The sequence below is a fragment of the Bombina bombina genome, chromosome 1 (genome assembly GCF_027579735.1).
Source record: "Bombina bombina isolate aBomBom1 chromosome 1, aBomBom1.pri, whole genome shotgun sequence".
Classification (NCBI taxonomy): Eukaryota; Metazoa; Chordata; class Amphibia; order Anura; family Bombinatoridae; genus Bombina; species Bombina bombina.
This window is the reverse complement of record NC_069499.1, coordinates 92,774,800-92,795,625: the sequence shown is the minus strand read 5'-3', so window position 1 is coordinate 92,795,625 and position 20,826 is coordinate 92,774,800. Positions and strand designations below refer to the sequence as shown.

General features: G+C 38.1%; 1 pseudogene; it reads right to left on the bottom strand.

Annotated features, from left to right (window-relative positions):
• Positions 1–19,877, bottom strand: part of LOC128644882 (serine protease inhibitor A6-like) — a 43,118-nt pseudogene extending 23,241 nt beyond the window's left edge.
• Positions 19,878–20,826: the final 949 nt, after the last annotated feature.

Genomic DNA, 20,826 nt, shown 5'->3' with positions numbered 1-20,826 from the left:
GCTTAAAATTCCATGCTCTATCTGAAACATGTGGGTTTCATATCCCTTTAAGACCTAGCACACTACATACTGAAAACTGTGATTTGATAAATGGCAGTTATTATGTAGCATAATACTGAATCTAAATTAAGTTCAAATTGCAATTCTTTCCTTGTTGATCAGATAAGATGAAAGATTATGGCCCAGATTACAAGTGGAGCGCTAATGATAGCATGAATCGTGATAAGCAATATTGCTGGACAGCATTTAACATCTGCGTGCAACTTGATATTACAAGCCCATGGTAAATTTTATTTATCTATAGCGTGGCCGACATTGCTCTATCGCAACCTATACTCTCAATGGATATCGCAACCTCGATAAATAGCAATGGTATTACAAATTGAAAGTTGCAGGTTGTGCCCCAGCAAAAGCTGAAACCGCAATAGAATAGTTTTTTTTTTTAGTTTTTTTTAATCAAAAACATATTCAAATAAACTATTACACCAATATATATATATATATATATATATAAATATATATATATCATACTAATAAAGAAAAAAAAGGTTTTAAAAGGCTTAAAATGGATACGGTATATGTATGTATACAAATACATACATATAAACACATATATACACATAAATGCACATGTATACACATATAAACACTTTTGAACCCTTCCCAGTCAAACACCTTGCCATATACCATATTCGTTTCATCCCTCTTAAAATCTTTTATTCTATATTAATGATATTTTTTATGTTTTTCTGTGTTTTGAATAGAAATACTTGAAATTCAGATGCTCTTCAGTTTAAATATATATTTCTATATATATCTGTATATACAATATATATATATATATATATATATATATATATATATATATATATATATATATATATATACGTATATACACATACATACACAACAACAACATTTAAAGTTAGGGGGAGGTAAAAGATGAGTTTAAAAACCTCCACTATGCACAAAATATAGAGAAAATAACTCATTGTGTAGATCATTAACACACACATACATATATATATATAAATAAAATAAACTGAACATTTTTTTTATGTAAAGTATTCCTAGCTCACCTTCAGCTTTAATCTAGCATAGTATCAGGTTTTGCACAAACGATAACTAATATTTTTTTTCTAGTGCACAACATAGAAGTCTATGGGGAGAAGTTTGTGCAAACATGCGCCTAGATTTAGAGTTCTGCATTAGCCATCCAAACCAACGTTAGGGGGTCCTAACGCTGGGTTTTACCGGCCGCTGGTATTTAGAGTCAGTCATGAAAGGGTCTAACGCTCACTTTCCAACCGCGACTTTTCCATACCGCAGTTCCCCCTAAGCCAATTGCGTATCCTATCTTTTCAATGGGATCTTTCTAACGCTGGTATTTAGAGTCTTGGCTGAAGTGAGCGTTAGAAATCTAACGACAAAACTCCAGTTGCAGAGAAAAGCCAGGAGTTAAGAGCTTTCTGGGCTAACGCCGGTTCATAAAGCTCTTAACTACTGTGCTCTAAAGTACACCAACACCCATAAACTACCTATGTACCCCTAAACCGAGGCCCCCCACATCGCCGCCACTCTATTAAATTTTTTTAACCCCTAATCTGCCGACCGCACACCGCCACCACCTACATTATCCCTATGTACCCCTAATCGGTTGCCCCTAACATCGCCGACCCCTACATAATATTTATTAACCCCTAATCTGCCCCCCCCAACGTCGCCGCTACCTACCTACAATTATTAACCCCTAATCTGCCGACCGGACCTCACCACTACTATAATAAAGTTATTAACCCCTAATCCGCCTCACTCCCGCCTCAAAAACCCTATAATAAATAGTATTAACCCCTAATCTGCCCTCCCTAACATCACCGACACCTAACTTCAATTATTAACCCCTAATCTGCCGACCGGACCTCGCCGATACTCTAATAAATGTATTAACCCCTAAAGCTAAGTCTAACTCTAACCCTAACACCCTCCTAAATTAAATATAATTTAAATCTAACGAAATAAAATAAATCTTATTAAATAAATTATTCCTATTTAAAGCTAAATACTTACCTGTAAAATAAACCCTAATATAGCTACAATATAAATAATAATTATATTGTAGCTATTTTAGGATTAATATTTATTTTACAGGCAACTTTGTATTTATTTTAACCAGGTGCAATAGCTATTAAATAGTTAAGAACTATTTAATAGATACCTAGATAAAATAATTACAAAATTACCTGTAAAATAAATCCTAACCTAAGTTACAATTAAACCTAACACTACACTATCAATAAATTAATTAAATAAACTACCTACAATTATCTACAATTAAATCAACTAAACTAAATTACAAAAACAAACAAACACTAAATTACAAAAACAAACACTAAATTACAAAAAATAAAAAAAGATTACAAGAATTTTAAACTAATTACACCTACTCTAAGCCCCCAAAATAAAAAATGCCCTACCCTATTCTAAAATAAAAATTGTAAAGCTCTTTTACCTTACCAGCCCTTAAAAAGTGCCTTTTGCGGGGCATGCCCCAAAGAATTTCTGCTCTTTTGCCCTGTAAAAAAAAACATACAATACACCCCCCCAACTTTACAAACCACCACCCACATACCCCTAATCTAACCCAACCGCCCTTAAATTAACCTAACACTAAGCCCCTGAAGATCTTCCTACCTTGTCTTCACCATGGCCGGGGTATCACCGATCCGTCCAGAAGAGGGTCCGAAGTCTTCCTCCTTTCCGGGCAAGAAGAGCTCCTCCAGAGGGTCCAAAGTCTTCATCCTATCCGGGCAGAAGAGGACATCCGGACCGGCAGACATCTTCTATCCAAGCGGCATCTTCTATCTTCTTCCATTCAGCGCGGAGCGGGACCATCTTCAAGCAGCCGACGCTGAGCCATCCTTCATCACCGACGAACGATGAATGAAGGTTCCTTTAAGGGACATCATCCAAGATGGTTCCCTTGAATTCCAATTGGCTGATAGGATTCTATTCAGGCAATCGGAAATTAAGCTAGAAAAAATCTGATTGGCTGATTGAATCAGCCAATCAGATTCAAGTTCAATCCGATTGGCTGATTGGATCAGCCAATCAGGATTGAGCTCGCATTCTATTGGCTATTCCGATCAGCCAATAGAATGCGAGGCTCAATCTGATTGGCTGATCCAATCAGCCAATCAGATTGAACTTGAATCTGATTGGGCTGATTCAATCAGCCAATCAGATTTTTCCTACCTTAATTCCAATTGGCTGAGAGAATCCTATCAGCCAATCGAATTCTAGGGACGCCATCTTGGCTGACGTCCCTTAAAGAAAACCTTCATTCGTTGTTAGTCCGTCGGTGAAGAAGGATTGCTCCTCATCGGCTGCTTGAAGATTGTCCCGCTCCGCGCCTGATGAAGAAGAGATAGAAGATGCCGCTTGGATGAAGATGTCTGCCGGTCCGGATGTCCTCTTCTGCCAGGATAGGATGAAGACTTTTGACTCTCTGGAGGAGCTCTTCTTGCCGGATAGGAGGAAGACTTCGGACCCTCTTCTGGGCGTGGTGAAGACAAGGTAGGAAGATCTTCAGGGGCTTAGTGTTAGGTTTATTTAAGGGGGGTTTGGGTTAGATTAGGGGTATGTGGATGGTGGGTTGTAATGGTTGGGGGGGGTATTGTATGTTTGTTTTACAGGCAAAAGAGCAGAATTCTTTTAAGGGCTGGTAAGGTAAAAGAGCTTTACAATTTTTATTTTAGAATAGGGTAGGACATTTTTTTATTTGGGGGGCTTTGTTATTTTTTTAGGGGGCTTAGAGTAGGTGTAATTAGTTTAAAATTCTTGTAATCTTTTTTATTTTTTGTTAATTTAGTGTTTGTTTTTTTTTTGTAATTTAGTTTAGTTGATATAATTGTAGATAATTGTAGAGATAGTTATTAAAATTATTTATTGATAGTGTAGTGTTAGGTTTAATTGTAACTTAGGTTAGGATTTATTTTACAGGTAATTTGTAATTATTTTATCTAGGTAGCTATTAAATAGTTTATTAACTATTTAATAGCTATTGTAACTGGTTAAAAAAAAAATACAACGTTGCCTGTAAAATAAATATTAATCCTAGCTATATTAGGGTTTATTTTACAGGTAAGTATTTAGCTTTAAATAGGATTCATTTATTTAATAAGAATTATTTTATTTCGTTAGAATAAAATTATATTAACTTAGCGGGGTGTTAGTGTTAGGGTTGTAGACTTAGCTTTAGGGGTTAATACATTTATTAGAGTAGCGTGAGGTGCCGGTCGGCAGATTAGGGTTATAATTGTAGGTAGGTGGCGGCGATGTTGGGGGCGGCAGATTAGGGGTTAATAAATATAATATAGGGTCGGCGGTGTTAGGGGCAGCAGATTAGGGGTACATAGGGATAACGTAGGTGTGCAGCGGTGTACGGAGTGGCAGATTAGGAGTTAATAATAATATGCAGGGGTCAGCAATAGCGGGGACGGCAGATTAGGGGGTTAATAAGTGTAAGGTTAGGGGTGTTTAGACTCGGGGGTTCATGTTTAGGGTGTTAGGTGCAGACATAGGAAGTGTTTTCCCATAGGAAACAATGGAGCTGCGTTAGGAGCTGAACGGCTGCTTTTTGGCAGGTGTTTAGTTTTTTTTCCCAGCGCAAACTGCCCAATTGTTTCCTATGGGGGAATTGTGCACTAGCACCGTTTTTGAAGCTGGCCGCGTCCATAAGCACCCTCTGGTATTGAGAGTTTGCAGTGGGCGGTAAATTATGCTCTAACGCTCCCTTTTTGGAGCCTAACGCAGCCCCTTCTGTGAACTTTAAATTAGCCACGGTATTTAAAGGTGCGGGGGGGAAAAATACACGCATAGGCTAACACAACCCCCTTTGGCCGCAGAACTCTAAATCTAGGCGATGATATCCAAAGTCCTGAAGATAGTGTGCAAGCGAAAGACTCAGGCGCAGCAACATCAGGACCTTTTGCTTTCAATTTGTAAATGCGGCATGCAAATCTGGCCACTCTAAAATTTTAACTTGAGTGCAGTTAGCACGGCAAGAAGGGAAAAAAATGAGCTCACCACTTGTAACCTGGCAATATATTGTTAGCTCTATTCTATCGATTTAGGAGCAAACGTTTATTTGCATTATACTTACTCTTTCTGTATAGAGTTTATCCACCTTGTTATGGTCTCTACAGACAATGCTTCTTCTATCTGATGAATCTTTCCACGGGTCCCGGTGCAATGAGAAGCATGGAAGCATTGTTTTTGTAGGGCAGAAGAAGAACACTGCATTGGAAGCTCCGTATCATGGAAAATCTTATGCTTGCCAAGCCGTGACATCATTTGGGACATCAACTGTAGTATATGGCATTCCACAAAGAACTTACTTGGGTGTGTTGAATCAGGGTGAATATAGTCTCCCATTCGCCTAATGGTACATGAAATCCCATCAATAGAAACAACTTGTAGAAACATCTATGATTGACATTCATTTTAGTGTAGTAACATTTTGAAGAAAACATCTCTCCCACCTCACCACACCCTTTAATTTATGTTTTTTTTTTCCATTTATAGTCTAAGAAAGCTAAATAATTAAAATTAGCTTTCCTGTTAGGACTCCAAATCAGATGCATGGGATTTCTAGCCTTTATTTTAAAGGACCACTCAATGCAGTAGAATTGCAATAACTAACACATGCATAATAAAAAAGACATGATTTAACACTTACTCCGAATTTCAAATAAGCAGTAGATTTTTTAATGACAAATTTGATTTTTTCTCCCTTTTTCCGTCCCCTTGTATCATGTGACAGACATCAGCCAGTTACAGACTATATACATTTTCCCTGTGAGCATGTGCACATGCTCAGTCGGAAACTTGTTCCCCAGAAAGTGTGCATATAAAAAGATTTTGATAATGGAAGTAAATTGGAGAGTGTCTTAAAACTGCATGCTCTTTCTGAATTATAAAAGTTTATTTTGTCTTGACTGTCCTTTAATACACTTGTACAACTGTACACACATACTCTCCAACGTCTTAAACATTCTCAGGTTTAGCCACATATATTCATCACTCTTATTCCGTGTCTCTCACTTCTGCCCATTTAGCTCCTGCATTGTACATATTAGCATGGAGCTTGATGCATACACATTAGACCAGGTATGTCACTCTCTATAAGATTGTGTGCCTAAACTGTTATTTTCTAAATGTATGGTATTAAATTAAAAGTACATTAACAAAAAAACAATACATATATTAATATTATATATATAAGATTTATTTTGAATTCATATTATATATTGACAATAAAGGGTAATTGCTTATATATGGTCCTGGAGTTCATAATACAAATAATGTATTAAGCAGTACAAGTGGAGCTAATAACACCATATGATGGTAGCCATAGGTGGTTTGCCAGCAAATGTTGTTATGTGGTGCCACCTTTAGGTTGGTGCCAGATGTTCACCTCCTCTGCATTAGACTATAAGGCAGCTAACTTCTGAAAAAAAACAGTCTGATCTCTATTATCAGGAATTTAGATAGAATGCTTGAGAGCTTTGTTTCAGTTTGTTTATATATGCATCGTCATATCTAATTTAATAAACCAATGAATAGAGCTGCAAAATATGTTCATGCTATATATATATATATATATCGATAGCGGAATGCACCCCGGAGACCGATCAAGTAGAGCCTTGGGTGCTGCAAAAAGTACAGCACCCCAAGGCTCTACTTTAACCATTAATACTTTGCCTGTCTGATGACGAGCTCTTGAAGCTCGAAAACGTTCACATTAAAGTGGGATCTGAACCAAGTCTTTGGAGTGCGCTCTTCATTTTGGATTTTATATATATATATATATATATATATATATATATATATACATGGGCCTCTCAACCATTGACCTAAGTGGGTCCATCGGACCCAGATGGCACTTGACAGGGGGCGGCATTTTCAGTGCCTGAGGTTAGGTTATTGTCATAAAACCAGGCAGACCGCTCCTGTCATGACTTCAACCTTTGTAAGAGAATGAGGCAAGCAGCTCTGCAAGAACGATGCAGATGTTTTACTGTTTGTCTGAGTTTTATTTACATTACGTTCTATCAACTCCCTCCCTCCTCTCTACTCCTCTGGTGTCTTTTTTATCACACCAGTGTACAGGTCAGGTGGTTCGATGAGGAGAGGAATGGGTGACGCTCTGGCAACTAAGTTCAGCAAATTATTTATAGCACGGGCGCCGGGCACCACGCTTTGTTTAGCTCCACACTCCGCTCCTTCCCTGTGGTGATTACAGATTGAGAAGATATAAAAAAGGTTTGATTTATCAAAGGCTTCACAAGCCTATTGACCCACTACGGGCTGCAGGTTCTCATATGAGAACCTGCACGCCGTATTTAAACAGCGAGGGTTACCAGATACACTGCTTGTTTATCCTGATACCTCTATATGAGTTAAGGGGAGCTCATTATCTGGATCCCAGGTGTTTGGACGCGTGACGGACACAGGACGACTGTGAGGCTGAAAGGGCTAAGTTGCTACTGATTTCCATTAGCCTCAGAAGTTTTCAGACGAGAAGAGTGTTGTAGCTGACAGCTTGGGTAAGCGGATATAACCGCAGCAACGTCTGAGGACGAAGGAAGTGGAAGGTGACGGGTGCCACATTACGTTATTAATTCTTTCGGAGCGCGCAGGGACAAGATCCAACCCCAGGTTAAGGTTATGTGGGGATGTGCGCTCAGAGATTACCGAGTAACTGGGAGAAGATGTAGGCTGAAAACCTGTACAGAATGTGCAGTTTCTAATTGTGCTACCCTTTATGCTGCTGGCCTCCATGGAATATAAATTATCGATCTGTCTAATATAGTCCGGAGTATTTAATTACAGATACGGACTTTAAGTTCTGGTTGGGCATTGTGTTTCTACTGTATCAGTGTATATCTGTGTATTTATGAGTATGTGTGTGTATATGTGTGTATGAGTGGGTTTGTGTATCAGTGTATATAGGTGTGTATGAGTAAGTGTCTGTGTGTATCAGTGTATATCTGTGTTTATGAGTGGATATGGGTGTGTGTATCAGTGTATAGCTGTGTGTTTCTGAGTATATGTGTGTATGTGTGTGTGTGTGGGGTGTGTGTGGGGTGTATCAGTGTATATATGTGTGTATGAGTGAGTGTGTGTATGTGTGGGTGTGTATCAGTGTATATCTGTGTTTATGAGTGGATATGGGTGTGTGTATCAGTGTATAGCTATGTGTTTCTGAGTATATGTGTGTATGAGTGAGTGTGTGTGTGTGTGTGGGTGTATCAGTGTATATCTGTGTGTATGAGTGAGTGTGTGTATGTGTGGGGGGGGGTGTATCAGTGTATATCTGTGTGTATCAGTGTATATCTGTGTGTATAGTGTGTGTGTATCAGTGTATATCTGTGTGTTTATGAGTATGTGTGTGTGTATCAGTGTATATCTGTGTGTGTATGAGTGTGTATGTGTGTGTGTATCAGTGTATATCTGTGTGTGTATGAGTGAGTGTGGATGTGTGTGTGCATCAGTGTATATCTGTGTGTATGAGTAAGTGTGTGTGTATCAGGTTATATCTGTGTGTATGAGTGAGTGTGAGTATGTGTATCAGTGTATATTTTGTGTATGAGTAAAGTGTGTGTGTATCAGTATATATCTGTGTGTATGAGTGAGTGTGTGTATTAGTGTATATCTGTGTGTTTATGAGTATGTGTGTGTGTGTATGTATATGTGTGTGTGTATGAGTATGTGTATGTGTGTATCAGTGTATATCTGTGTGTGTATGAGTGAGTGTGTGTATGTGTGTGTGTATCAGGTGTATATCTGTGTGTATGAGTGAGTGTGGGTGTGTGTATCGGTGTATATCTGTGTGTATGAGTGAGAATGTGTGTGTGTATCAGTGTATATCTTTGTGTATGAGTGAGTGTGTGTGTATCATTGTATATCTGTGTGTTATGAGTATGTGTGTGTGTATATGTATATGTGTGTGTATGAGGTATGTGTATGTGTTTATCAGTGCATATCTGTGTGTATGAGTGAGTGTGGGTGTGTGTATCAGTGTATATCTGTGTGGCTGAGTGAGAATGTGTGTGTGTATCAGTGTATATATTTGTGTATGAGTGAGTGTGGGTGTGTGTATCAGTGTATATCTGTGTGTATGAGTGAGTGTGCGCTTGTGTGGGTGGGTGTATCAGTATATATCTGTGTGTATGAGTGAGTGTGTATATGTGTGGGTATGTTTGTATCAGTGTATATCTGTGTGTAGGAGTGAGTGTGTGTATGTGTGGGGTATGTTTGTTTCAGTGTATATCTGTGTGTATGAGTGAGTGTGTGCTTGTGTGGGTGTGTGTATATCAGTGTATATCTGTGTGTATGAGTGTGTGTGTATCAGTGTAAATGTGTGTATGAGTGTGTGTGTATGAGTGTTTATCTGTGTGTTTATGAGCATTTGTGTTTGTGTGTATAGGTGTGTGTATGAGTATGTGTATGTGTGTAACAGCGTATATCTGTGTGTGTATAAGTGAGTGTATGTGTGTGGGTGGGTGGGTGTATCAGTATATATCTGTGTGTATGAGTGAGTGTGTATATGTGTGGGTATGTTTGTATCAGTGTATATCTGTGTGTATGAGTGAGTGTGTGTATGTGTGGGTAAGTGTTTGTATCAGTGTATATCTGTGTGTATGAGTGAGTGTGTGCTTGTGTTGGTGTGTGTATATCAGTGTATTATCTGGTGTGTATGAGTGTGTGTGTATCAGTGTAAATGTGTGTATGAGTGTGTGTGTATGAGTGTTTATCTGTGTGTTTATGAGTATTTGTGTTTGTGTGTATAGATGTGTGTATGAGTATGTGTATGTGTGTAACAGTGTATATCTGTGTGTGTATAAGTGAGTGTATGTGTGTGGGTGGGGTGTATCAGTATATATCTGTGTGTATGAGTGAGTGTGTATATGTGTGGGGTATGTTTGTATCAGTGTATATCTGTGTGTATGAGTGAGTGTGTGTATGTGTGGGTATGTTTGTATCAGTATATATCTGTATGTATGAGTGAGTGTGTGCTTGTGTGGGTGTGTGTATATCAGTATTATCTGGTGTGTATGAGTGTGTGTATCAGGTGTAAATGTGTGTATGAGTTGTGTGTGCATCAGTGTTTATCTTGTGTGTTTATGAGTATTGTGTGTTTGTGTGTATAGGTGTGTGTATGAGTATGTGTATGTATGTATCAGTGTATATCTGTGTGCGTATAAGTGAGTGTATGTGTGTGGGTGGGTGTATCATTATAATCTGTGTGTATGAGGTGAGTGTGTGTATGTGTGGGTATGTTTGTATCAGTGTATATCTGTGTGTATGAGTGAGTGTGTGTATGTGTGGGTATATTTGTATCAGTGTATATCTGTGTGTATGAGTGTGTATCAGTGTATATCTGTGTGTATGAGTGAGTGTGGATGTGTGTGTGCATCAGTGTATATCTGTGTGTATGAGTAAGTGTGTGTGTATCAGGTTATATCTGTGTGTATGAGTTAGTGTGAGTATGTGTATCAGTGTATATTTTTGTGTATGAGTAAGTGTGTGTGTATCAGTATATATCTGTGTGTATGAGTGAGTGTTTGTATTAGTGTATATCTGTGTGTTTATGAGTATGTGTGTGTGTGTATGTATATGTGTGTGTATGAGTATGTGTATGTGTGTATCAGTGTATATCTGTGTGTGTATGAGTGAGTGTGTGTGTGTATCAGTGTATATCTGTGTGTATGAGTGAGTGTGGGTGTGTGTATCGGTGTATATCTGTGTGTATGAGTGAGAATGTGTGTGTGTATCAGTGTATATCTTTGTGTATGAGTGAGTGTGTGTGTATCATTGTATATCTGTGTGTTATGAGTATGTGTGTGTGTATATGTATATGTGTGTGTATGAGTATGTGTATGTGTTTATCAGTGCATATCTGTGTGTATGAGTGAGTGTGGGTGTGTGTATCAGTGTATATCTGTGTGCATGAGTGAGAATGTGTGTGTGTATCAGTGTATATATTTGTGTATGAGTGACTTTGTGTGTATCAGTGTATATCTGTGTGTATGAGTGAGTGTGCGCTTGTGTGGGTGGGTGTATCAGTATATATCTGTGTGTATGAGTGAGTGTGTATATGTGTGGGTATGTTTGTATCAGTGTATATCTGTGTGTATGAGTGAGTGTGTGTATGTGTGGGTATGTTTGTATCAGTGTATATCTGTGTGTATGAGTGAGTGTGTGCTTGTGTGGGTGTGTGTATATCAGTGTATATCTGTGTGTATGAGTGTGTGTGTATCAGTGTAAATGTGTGTATGAGTGTGTGTGTATGAGTGTTTATCTGTGTGTTTATGAGCATTTGTGTTTGTGTGTATAGGTGTGTGTATGAGTATGTGTATGTGTGTAACAGCGTATATCTGTGTGTGTATAAGTGAGTGTATGTGTGTGGGTGGGTGTATCAGTATATATCTGTGTGTATGAGTGAGTGTGTATATGTGTGGGTATGTTTGTATCAGTGTATATCTGTGTGTATGAGTGAGTGTGTGTATGTGTGGGTATGTTTGTATCAGTGTATATCTGTGTGTATGAGTGAGTGTGTGCTTGTGTGGGTGTGTGTATATCAGTGTATATCTGTGTGTATGAGTGTGTGTGTATCAGTGTAAATGTGTGTATGAGTGTGTGTGTATGAGTGTTTATCTGTGTGTTTATGAGTATTTGTGTTTGTGTGTATAGATGTGTGTATGAGTATGTGTATGTGTGTAACAGTGTATATCTGTGTGTGTATAAGTGAGTGTATGTGTGTGGGTGGGTGTATCAGTATATATCTGTGTGTATGAGTGAGTGTGTATATGTGTGGGTATGTTTGTATCAGTGTATATCTGTGTGTATGAGTGAGTGTGTGTATGTGTGGGTATGTTTGTATCAGTGTATATCTGTATGTATGAGTGAGTGTGTGCTTGTGTGGGTGTGTGTATATCAGTATATATCTGTGTGTATGAGTGTGTGTATCAGTGTAAATGTGTGTATGAGTGTGTGTGCATCAGTGTTTATCTGTGTGTTTATGAGTATGTGTGTTTGTGTGTATAGGTGTGTGTATGAGTATGTGTATGTATGTATCAGTGTATATCTGTGTGCGTATAAGTGAGTGTATGTGTGTGGGTGGGTGTATCATTATATATCTGTGTGTATGAGTGAGTGTGTGTATGTGTGGGTATGTTTGTATCAGTGTATATCTGTGTGTATGAGTGAGTGTGTGTATGTGTGGGTATGTTTGTATCAGTGTATATCTGTGTGTATGAGTGTGTATCAGTGTATATCTGTGTGTATGAGTGAGTGTGTATCAGTGTATATCTGTGTGTTTATGAGTATGTGTTTGTGTGTATCAGTGTATATCTGTGTGTGTATGAGTGAGTGGGTGTGTATCAGTGTATATCTGTGTTTATGAGTGAGTGTGGGTGTGTCTATCAGTGTATAGCTGTGTGTTTATGAGTATATGTGTGTATGAGTGAGTGTGTATCAGTGTATATCTGTGTGTATGAGTGTGTGTGTGTATGAGTGAGTGTGTGTTTGTGTGGGTGTGTGTGTATCAGTGTATATCTGGGTGTATGAGTGAATGTGTGTATCAATATATAGCTGTGTGTTTATGAGTATATGTGTGTATGAGTGAGTGTGTGTGTGTGTATCAGTGTATATCTGTGTGTGTGTGTGTATCAGTGTATATCTGTGTGTTTATGAGTATGTGTGTATGAGTGTGTGTGTGTGTGTGTGTATCAGTGTATATCTGTTTATGAGTGAGTGTGGGTGTGTGTGAATCAGTGTATATCTGTGTGTATGAGTGAGTGTATTAGTGTAGTGTATATATGTGTGTTTATGAGTGTGTATGAGTGTGCGTATCAGTATAATTTATCTCCTGTCTCTGCAATGTTTTTTATAAATATGGGACTTGTGGAAGAGGACATTTGCAACCATGCCTATTACTTGAAAAAATAAATTGAGTGCTTACTACACCCTAGTCTTGTTAGCTGGATCAATTGGATGGCATAAAGTGTGCAGTAGCCATGACATTTGATTGTGATTTGTGGCGTGGTCAAGGGTGCAGGCAATGAGCATGTGCAGGGGGGCCAAGGTTTTTGTTTGGAGTCTTTAGGCTTATAAGAAATGCAATTTTAGACTGCCCTGACTTCTAATTTCCTAATACATTTTGCTTCCATGTTCTTTTTTTTTTTTTAAATAATGAATAAAAATGTTTTGAAAGGGGCATATCTGGACCACTGGGTTATACATGTCCCCTGATCCAATGGTTGCTAGTCCTCCTCTGTTCCCAGCAGCATAACCGTTTCATGCACAAAGACACAGAACCAGTCAGGGGTGACATTCAAGGTAGAACAGGGATATAACTCTAACTTCCTTCCCACTTATTGCACAATTTTGGATAAACATTGGTTGCATGCAGGCACGCAGACTTAGTAAGGGGTGGTCAGGCTAGTGCATTGATATATTAGTCAGTAATTTTATAATTTGTGGGGCATCATTTGATTCTCGGACCTATAGTAAAGAGACCTTCTGTCTCAAGGTCATCATGGTTGGAACATCAACTTTCCAAAGAGTTCTCTGATTCCATGTACCAGATTTACTGTTATAGGGGTGGTCATAGATTTGTTTTCTATGCATATTTCTCTGATGTGCAGAGCCTGTGCAAATTTCCAGACATCTGTTTTTCTTTTGATTGCTCAGTGCATGGAAGTTGCAGATTTTATGGTAGCAGCTTCAGATGCAATGATTTTCACAAGGTTTCGCTTGCATCCCTTTCAACTTTCGTTGTTCCATCAGTGGAATGGAGACTACTCAGACTTGTCTCAGTCCATGTGTCTGGATTACCAAACCAGATAATCTCTCTCCTGGTGGATAGTTCACAGGTCTCTAATTCAAGGAGCGCCTTTTCTAAGGTCTTTCATTTATAGCAATTGCAACAGATGCCAGTCTTTAAGGCTGGGGAACTGTTTGGGAGAAATAGAAGGTGCAATGAGTTTGGTCTCTTCAGAAGGCGAGGTTACCAATCAATGTGTTTGAACTTTGAGTGATCATCCGGCCTCTTCAAAATGTTCCTCTCCTCAAGCTAGTGGCCTACTTGTAGTTTCAGTCTAACAACATCACTACAGTAGCATATGTAAATTCATCATGATTAGAACCAAAGGTTTCCTAGTAATGGAGGCTTCTCGCATTCTAACTTGGGCGGAGCAAAATCAGTGTATAACTTTGACCATTCACGCTCTGGGAATTATCAATTAGGAAGCAGATATTTTCAGTCAACAAACCTTTCATTTGGGGGAAAGGTCTCTAAGCCAGGAAGTTTATGATCTGATTGTGAATCGCTGGAGATCAATATAATGACCTAGGCCTGATGTACATGCATCCTCCTTTTGTTCTGCTTCCTCAAATAATAGCTCAGATCAATCAAGAGAGCTCTTAAGAAATACTCATTACTCCAGCTTGGCCACGCAGGACCTGGTATGCAGATTTTATTCAGATGTCCATGTCTCCTTCCGTAGTCTCTTCCATTGCGAAGAGACCTTCTGTCTCAAGGTAATTTCTTCCATTCCGACTTAAAGTCAATAAAACGTCTAGTTCTTATTCAACTAGGTTTTTCTGTGTCTGTGGTCAACACACTTATTCAGGCTAGTAACCCAGTTACCAGAAAGTGTTTCTTGATGTGAGTCTAAGTGTTTTTGTTGGGTTTATTTTCGAATTCCAAGGAGTTTGCAAACTTTATTTCTCTTGACATTTTCATCCGCTCAATTTCCACTTTGTCTTGTGTTGAAAACTCATTATAATTTCTTACCGAACTTTGTCTCCTCTTAAAATATTAATCAGGAGATTGTGATCCCTTCTTGGTGTCCTAAAGAATGGTTATTATAACATTTGTATGTGGTTAGAGCTTAAAGTTTCTCTTCAAGGTACAAAAAAGACAGTTTTCTTCTTTGTTTATTCACTTTTCAGGGCAGCGTAAAGGCTAAGGGGCTATTGCCGTTTAATTGACTTCTTGCTCAAAGTAACTGCTTTGTGGGGGTTACTTAAAGGCAGAAAAAATGCCCCCACCTCATATCATGGCTTATTTTTACGAGGTCTATTTCCATTTCTTGGGTTTTTTAAAAGGATGTGATATCCCTTTTCCCCGCCCTCTTTTATAGTATAGTCCAACTCCACAGCTTTGGTATTAGATCCCAAATGTCATGGCTTTTTGAACTCAAGGCCCTCCGCCTTTGTTCTAGCCTGCTCTTATTTTTTTTTCTCCTTTCTTGGCTCCACTGCAGACTGAGGGATATTAGGAGGTAGGAGGGTTTAAAGCTCTTGATGTGTTGGGTAATTTTTGCCTGCCTCCTAGTGGAGTGGAGTTTAATCCCAAATGTCATAGCTCGTGAAATCTCACCACCATGAAAGAAAGGAATTTATCAGGTAAGCATACATTTTGTTTTTTCATGTCAATGTGTAAAATGGGAAATTGATGACGTGTCTAGGTCAAAAGCAATTAATTGCAGTGGGATGTAAACTGGTGCAGCATTTGCATGTGATACAATATATGTAACATGCCAACTAATGCATGGTTGCAATCCTAAAGATAAAAGATACAGGTATAAACAAAATTATATTGGCTCATTTCTGATAATTCATTACAGCATATAGTTTTAAGATTATCGACCCCGCAAATGCTCCTGAGCATAAATTGCTGCTGACCCAATCAGCAGTGCTAGCTGCACACTAGCTATATAACGGGCACTGCTGATTGGATCAGTGGCAACTTACTCTCAAGACAAGCGGTGCTCTGCAGGTCCTGAGTGGTGCTAATACTATATGTTAAACCTCTTTGCGGGAATTAAACACATACACGTAATTTTCCAACTATAATAGCCCTTTAAATTTTAATTTATTTGTACAGGGAGACTTATTTTCTTACCTTTGAAGAGTATATAGTTCAGAAGCAATAATTTAGCATCAGGATCAAGATCATGGACAGCTTCTTCAATTTTCCCTTCTGTTTTATTCTTCACATACTCATTAATCTGTTGCTCTGCAACCTTTGGCTTTGAGAAGTCAGCAGTAAGGACTTCAGCATGGTAGTGATGCTTCACTTCATGAACAAAAGTCTTCAGGAGATTTAACTTCTCTTGTACAAAGGCAGCATTTCCTATGTTGACTTGAAGATTGCTCTTTGGTTTGTTCAATGCCTCAATGAGATGTTCAAATGCTTCATGTATCTCTTCTCCTTGTAGGTTTGTTTTATTCAGTCTCAACCCTTCTAAAATCTGTTTGTATGTTACAGTCTTAGCACCCAAGGACAACATGGCAAATGCTGTAGAAATGCTTATTGGTGAGAAGACCATGTTTTCTGGGCCTTGATCTTCATGACTGGACACCAAGTGTTTGAACAGATCTATAGCAAATTGTGCATTTGATGTTGCTATTGCTTCTAGTGCTTGTGTATATTTGTCTTCATTGTGTTCACTTTTTTGTTCTTGTGTTATGTCATGTGAGGCCTCGTGGTCTAATGCAAGACCCAGAGTTATAAATAGGCAGAGGAAGGGAAGAACATTCATCTTTCTTTAACTGTAGAGTTGTATCTGTCAAATGAAAATAATGAAGTTCAAGTGAGTGAATGCATCACCTTTAAACAATACATTGGGCTCAACTTATCAAGCAACAAAAAACGCTTTGAAGCCGTTCTCACAAGTTAACGGGACACAAAATCCAAAACTTTTCTTTTCAGATAGAGCATGTGATTTTAAACAAATTACTTCTATTATCAAATTTACTTCATTCTCTTGGTATCTTTTCTTGAATGAAAAACAGTGCACTACTGGGAGCTAGCTAAAAACATCTAGCAAACCAATGACAAGAGGCATATATGTTCAGCCAAAAATCAGCAGCTAGCTCCCAGTCCTAAGACTACCAAGGTATGCTTTTCCACTAAGGATACCAAAGAAATGAAGCAAATTTGATTCTAGAAGCAAATTGAAAGGTTGCTTAAAATCACATACTCTCTTCGAATCATACTTTTTGGGGGGTTTTATGACCCTTTAAGTAGTGGCCCTTCGAGTTCAAATACCCCAAATTTGCTAAATCAAGGGTTAGTGCACTTGAGAATATGTGATTGGGTTTGCAGGGGAGTAGGCAAATTTTTTTTACATTAAACTTGTAATCCGAACACACAAAAAGCTTACTTTTAATGCTTGAGTGAAAGCGATAAATATCAACACTTGCAACACTTTTTCCTCCATAGTGCATGTTACCTATATAGATAAAGCTATAGATAGAACAAAGCAAATTTGATAACAGAAGAAAATGCTAAACTTTTTTTTTTTTTTTTGCTCTGTCTGAATCATGAAAGAAAAATGTTGGGTTTCATGTCCCTTTAATAATTTCATAACACAGAGAGATTGTGAAAGTAAAACAAAGTAAGTTACAACTTTCTGCAGGTTGGTTGCCCATTCATGCTCAAAGACATCACAGAAGATTTTTCTTTTTAAAATATGGAATCAGAACTTCCAAGATGGCTGCCATCACACAACTGACAGTGTGCATGTGCAGCATTCCAGTATATGCACACAGTTTTATTTGTGGAAGGTTGGCACTATATTTCTGAAGAAAATAAACTGTGTCAGCTACCTACTGGCTGTTCTACAAGGGTCTACTGCCACAATATTTATTTGAGCCTCAGGAATTATATCTTCAGCATACTGTAAGGGTTTATAGCCTCTGGTAACCACACCTAACAATGCATTTGTCTTGCCTTATTCCTCTTTCAATTTTTTTTAATCTCCTTATGCCATTCAAAAGGCAACTAGTTAGCAAACAACCGTATAATATTGTTTACTGAGAAAACTCACAAAGGGACAGATAACGAGTTTGAGTGCCGCTAAGCTAAGCAGTGAAGCCACGGCAAATAAAGTCACCTTTTCATTAGTTTTTTTTTAAACTGATGAATGAAGATGTCCTTTATTTTTATTGATGGTAAATATTTGTGTTTTTTAACCACTAGGATTTCAATCACTTGAAGTTAAAGGTGATTAAATTGGTATTAAAACAAACAGGTAATGCCTATTTGTGCACAACTGACAAAATGCCTAGTGATAAATATATACGACTCTATTTAGATTGATGATTGATGAACACACATTAAAGGGGCAGTCTACTCCAGAATTTTTATTGTTTTAAAAGATAGATTATCCCTTAATTACCCATTCCCCAGTTTTGCACAACCAACACTGTTATATTAATATACTTTTTACCTCTGTGATTAGATACCTTGGGACCGATTTAACAAGGGCAGAACGGCCCTGAATGTAACTGCGTGCAAACCTTCAGACTCTCCAGAAACAGGAGTTAAGAAGCAGTGGTCTTAAGACCGCTACTCCTTAACTCGTACGCCTCCTCTGAGGCAGCGGACATTAATCCGCCCGATCGGATACAATCGGATTGATTGACACCCCCTGGTAGCGGCTGATTGGCCTCAAATCTGCAGGGGGCGGCATTGCACAAGAAATTCACCAGAACTGCTTGTGCAATGATAAATGTTGGCATTTATCGATGTGCGGCAGACATGATGCGCTACAGCGGATCATGTCCGCTCGCACTGTGTTAAATTGGCCCCCTTGTATCTAAACCTCTGCAGACTGCCCCCTTATTTCAGTTCTTTTGACAGACTTGCATTTTAGCCAATCAATGCCCTCTGATAAGTAACTTCACGGGCGGGAGCACAATGTTATTTATATGACACACATAAACTAACAACTTCTAGCTGTTAAAACTGTCAAATGCATTGAGATAAGAGGCGGCCTTAAAGGGCTTAGAAATTAACATATGAACCTAGGTTTAGCTTTCAACTAAATGCCAAAAGAACAAAGCAAATTTGATAATAAAATTAAATTGGAAAGTTGTAAAGTTGTTTAACATTACATACCCTATCTGAATCATAAAAGTTCAGTTTTGACTTGAATGTCCCTTTACGCATAGCACCAGGAACATAAACTTTACAAAAAACAAACAAATGTAATATTATTTTAATCTAATGATTTTTCTACAAACTTCACCATTAAAGTCTATTGTAATTTTTGTAGAAAAATATATATATATATATTTTTTTCTAAAGGATTATGACGACCCCTTACATTAAATACATTTCCCTTTAAATACTATTCCTCACATATTTTATTCCTTAAAGGGACATGAAACCCACTTTTTTTCTTTCATGATCCAGAAAAAGCATGCAATGTTAAATAACTTTTCAATGTATTTCTATTATCTAATTTATTTTGTTCTCTTTGTATCCTTGGTTGAAAAATATACCTTGGTAGTTTTAGAAGCTGCTGATAGGTGGCTGCAAATATATGGTTCTTGTCATTGGCTACCAGATAGCTCCCAGTAGTGCATTACTGCTCCTTCAAGAAAGGATACCAAGAGAATGAAAGAAATTAGAAAACAGAGGTAAATTAGAAATGTATTTAAAATTGCACGAACAGTCTGAATCATTAAAGAAAAAATTTGGGATTCATGCCCCTTTAACATTACTTTACATTTTCTTACCCCAGGGAATACATAATCCATCCTAACTAATTTGATCTTAACCCAAACAATTTTCTCAACACTTTAACATTTAAAATCCTGATTGAATTCTGATTTCATTGAAAATGCAGTTGTTTCTTTTCATTGTACAAGACTTGTAAAACTTATAATAAAGACAGTACCTTTGATATATTGGTATCTCTCACAGCATGCTACAATATCTTTTCCAGAACAGATATTATTTTTCTAAACAGAGACAATTTAAGCTGTATTTTGGATTATGTCCTTTATTGAACTAGTGTTGCATAAATACAGCTTTATGAAATACTCTGATGAAATCTAAATGTTAAATTTACCAAGTTGTCAATAATTTACTTAGAACTTTGGTACTTTTTAAGTTTGCGTTTCTTTGTTGACTGTGCAACCTGCCATATGTAATAATCTCTCAAAGGGTCAGATATAAGTAAGTGTATAAGGATTGTGTAAAATAAATACTCCAGTGCTGATATTCATAAGCATCCCCAGATATTTTTATTGGTGGGTGGAATTATGAATACTTTAACCATGGCCTGATTTACACAACGTTTGTAAAACTGAGTTCGCTACAGGAATAAGTAGCTTTTTTGTTTTGTTAAAGGGATAGTAAAGTCAAAATTAACGCCTAGATTTAGAGTTTGGCGTTAGCCGTCAAAACCAGCGTTAGAGGCTCCTAACGCTGGTTTTGGGCTACCGCTGGTAATTAGAGTCAGTCAGGAAAGGGTCTAACGCTCACTTTGCTGCCGCGACTTTTCCATACCGCAGATCCCCCTACGCCATTTGCGTATCCTATCTTTTCAATGGGATCTTTCTAACGCAGGTATTTAGAGTCTTGGCTAAAGTGAGCGTTAGAAATCTAACGGCAAAACTCCAGCCGCAGCAAAAAGCCAGGAGTTGAGAGCTTTCTGGGCTAATGCCGGTTCATAAAGCTCTTAACTACTGTGCTCTAAAGTACACTAACACCCATAAACTACCTATGTACCCGCAAACCGAGGTCCCCCCACATCGCCGCCACTCTATTAAATTTTTTTAACCCCTAATCTGCCGACCGCACACCGCCGCCACCTACATTATCCCTATGTACCCCTAATCTGCTGCCCCTAACACCGCCGACCCCTATATTATATTTATTAACCCCTAATCTGTCGCCCCCAACGTCGCCTCCACCTACCTACAATTATTAACCCCTAATCTGCCGACCGGACCTCG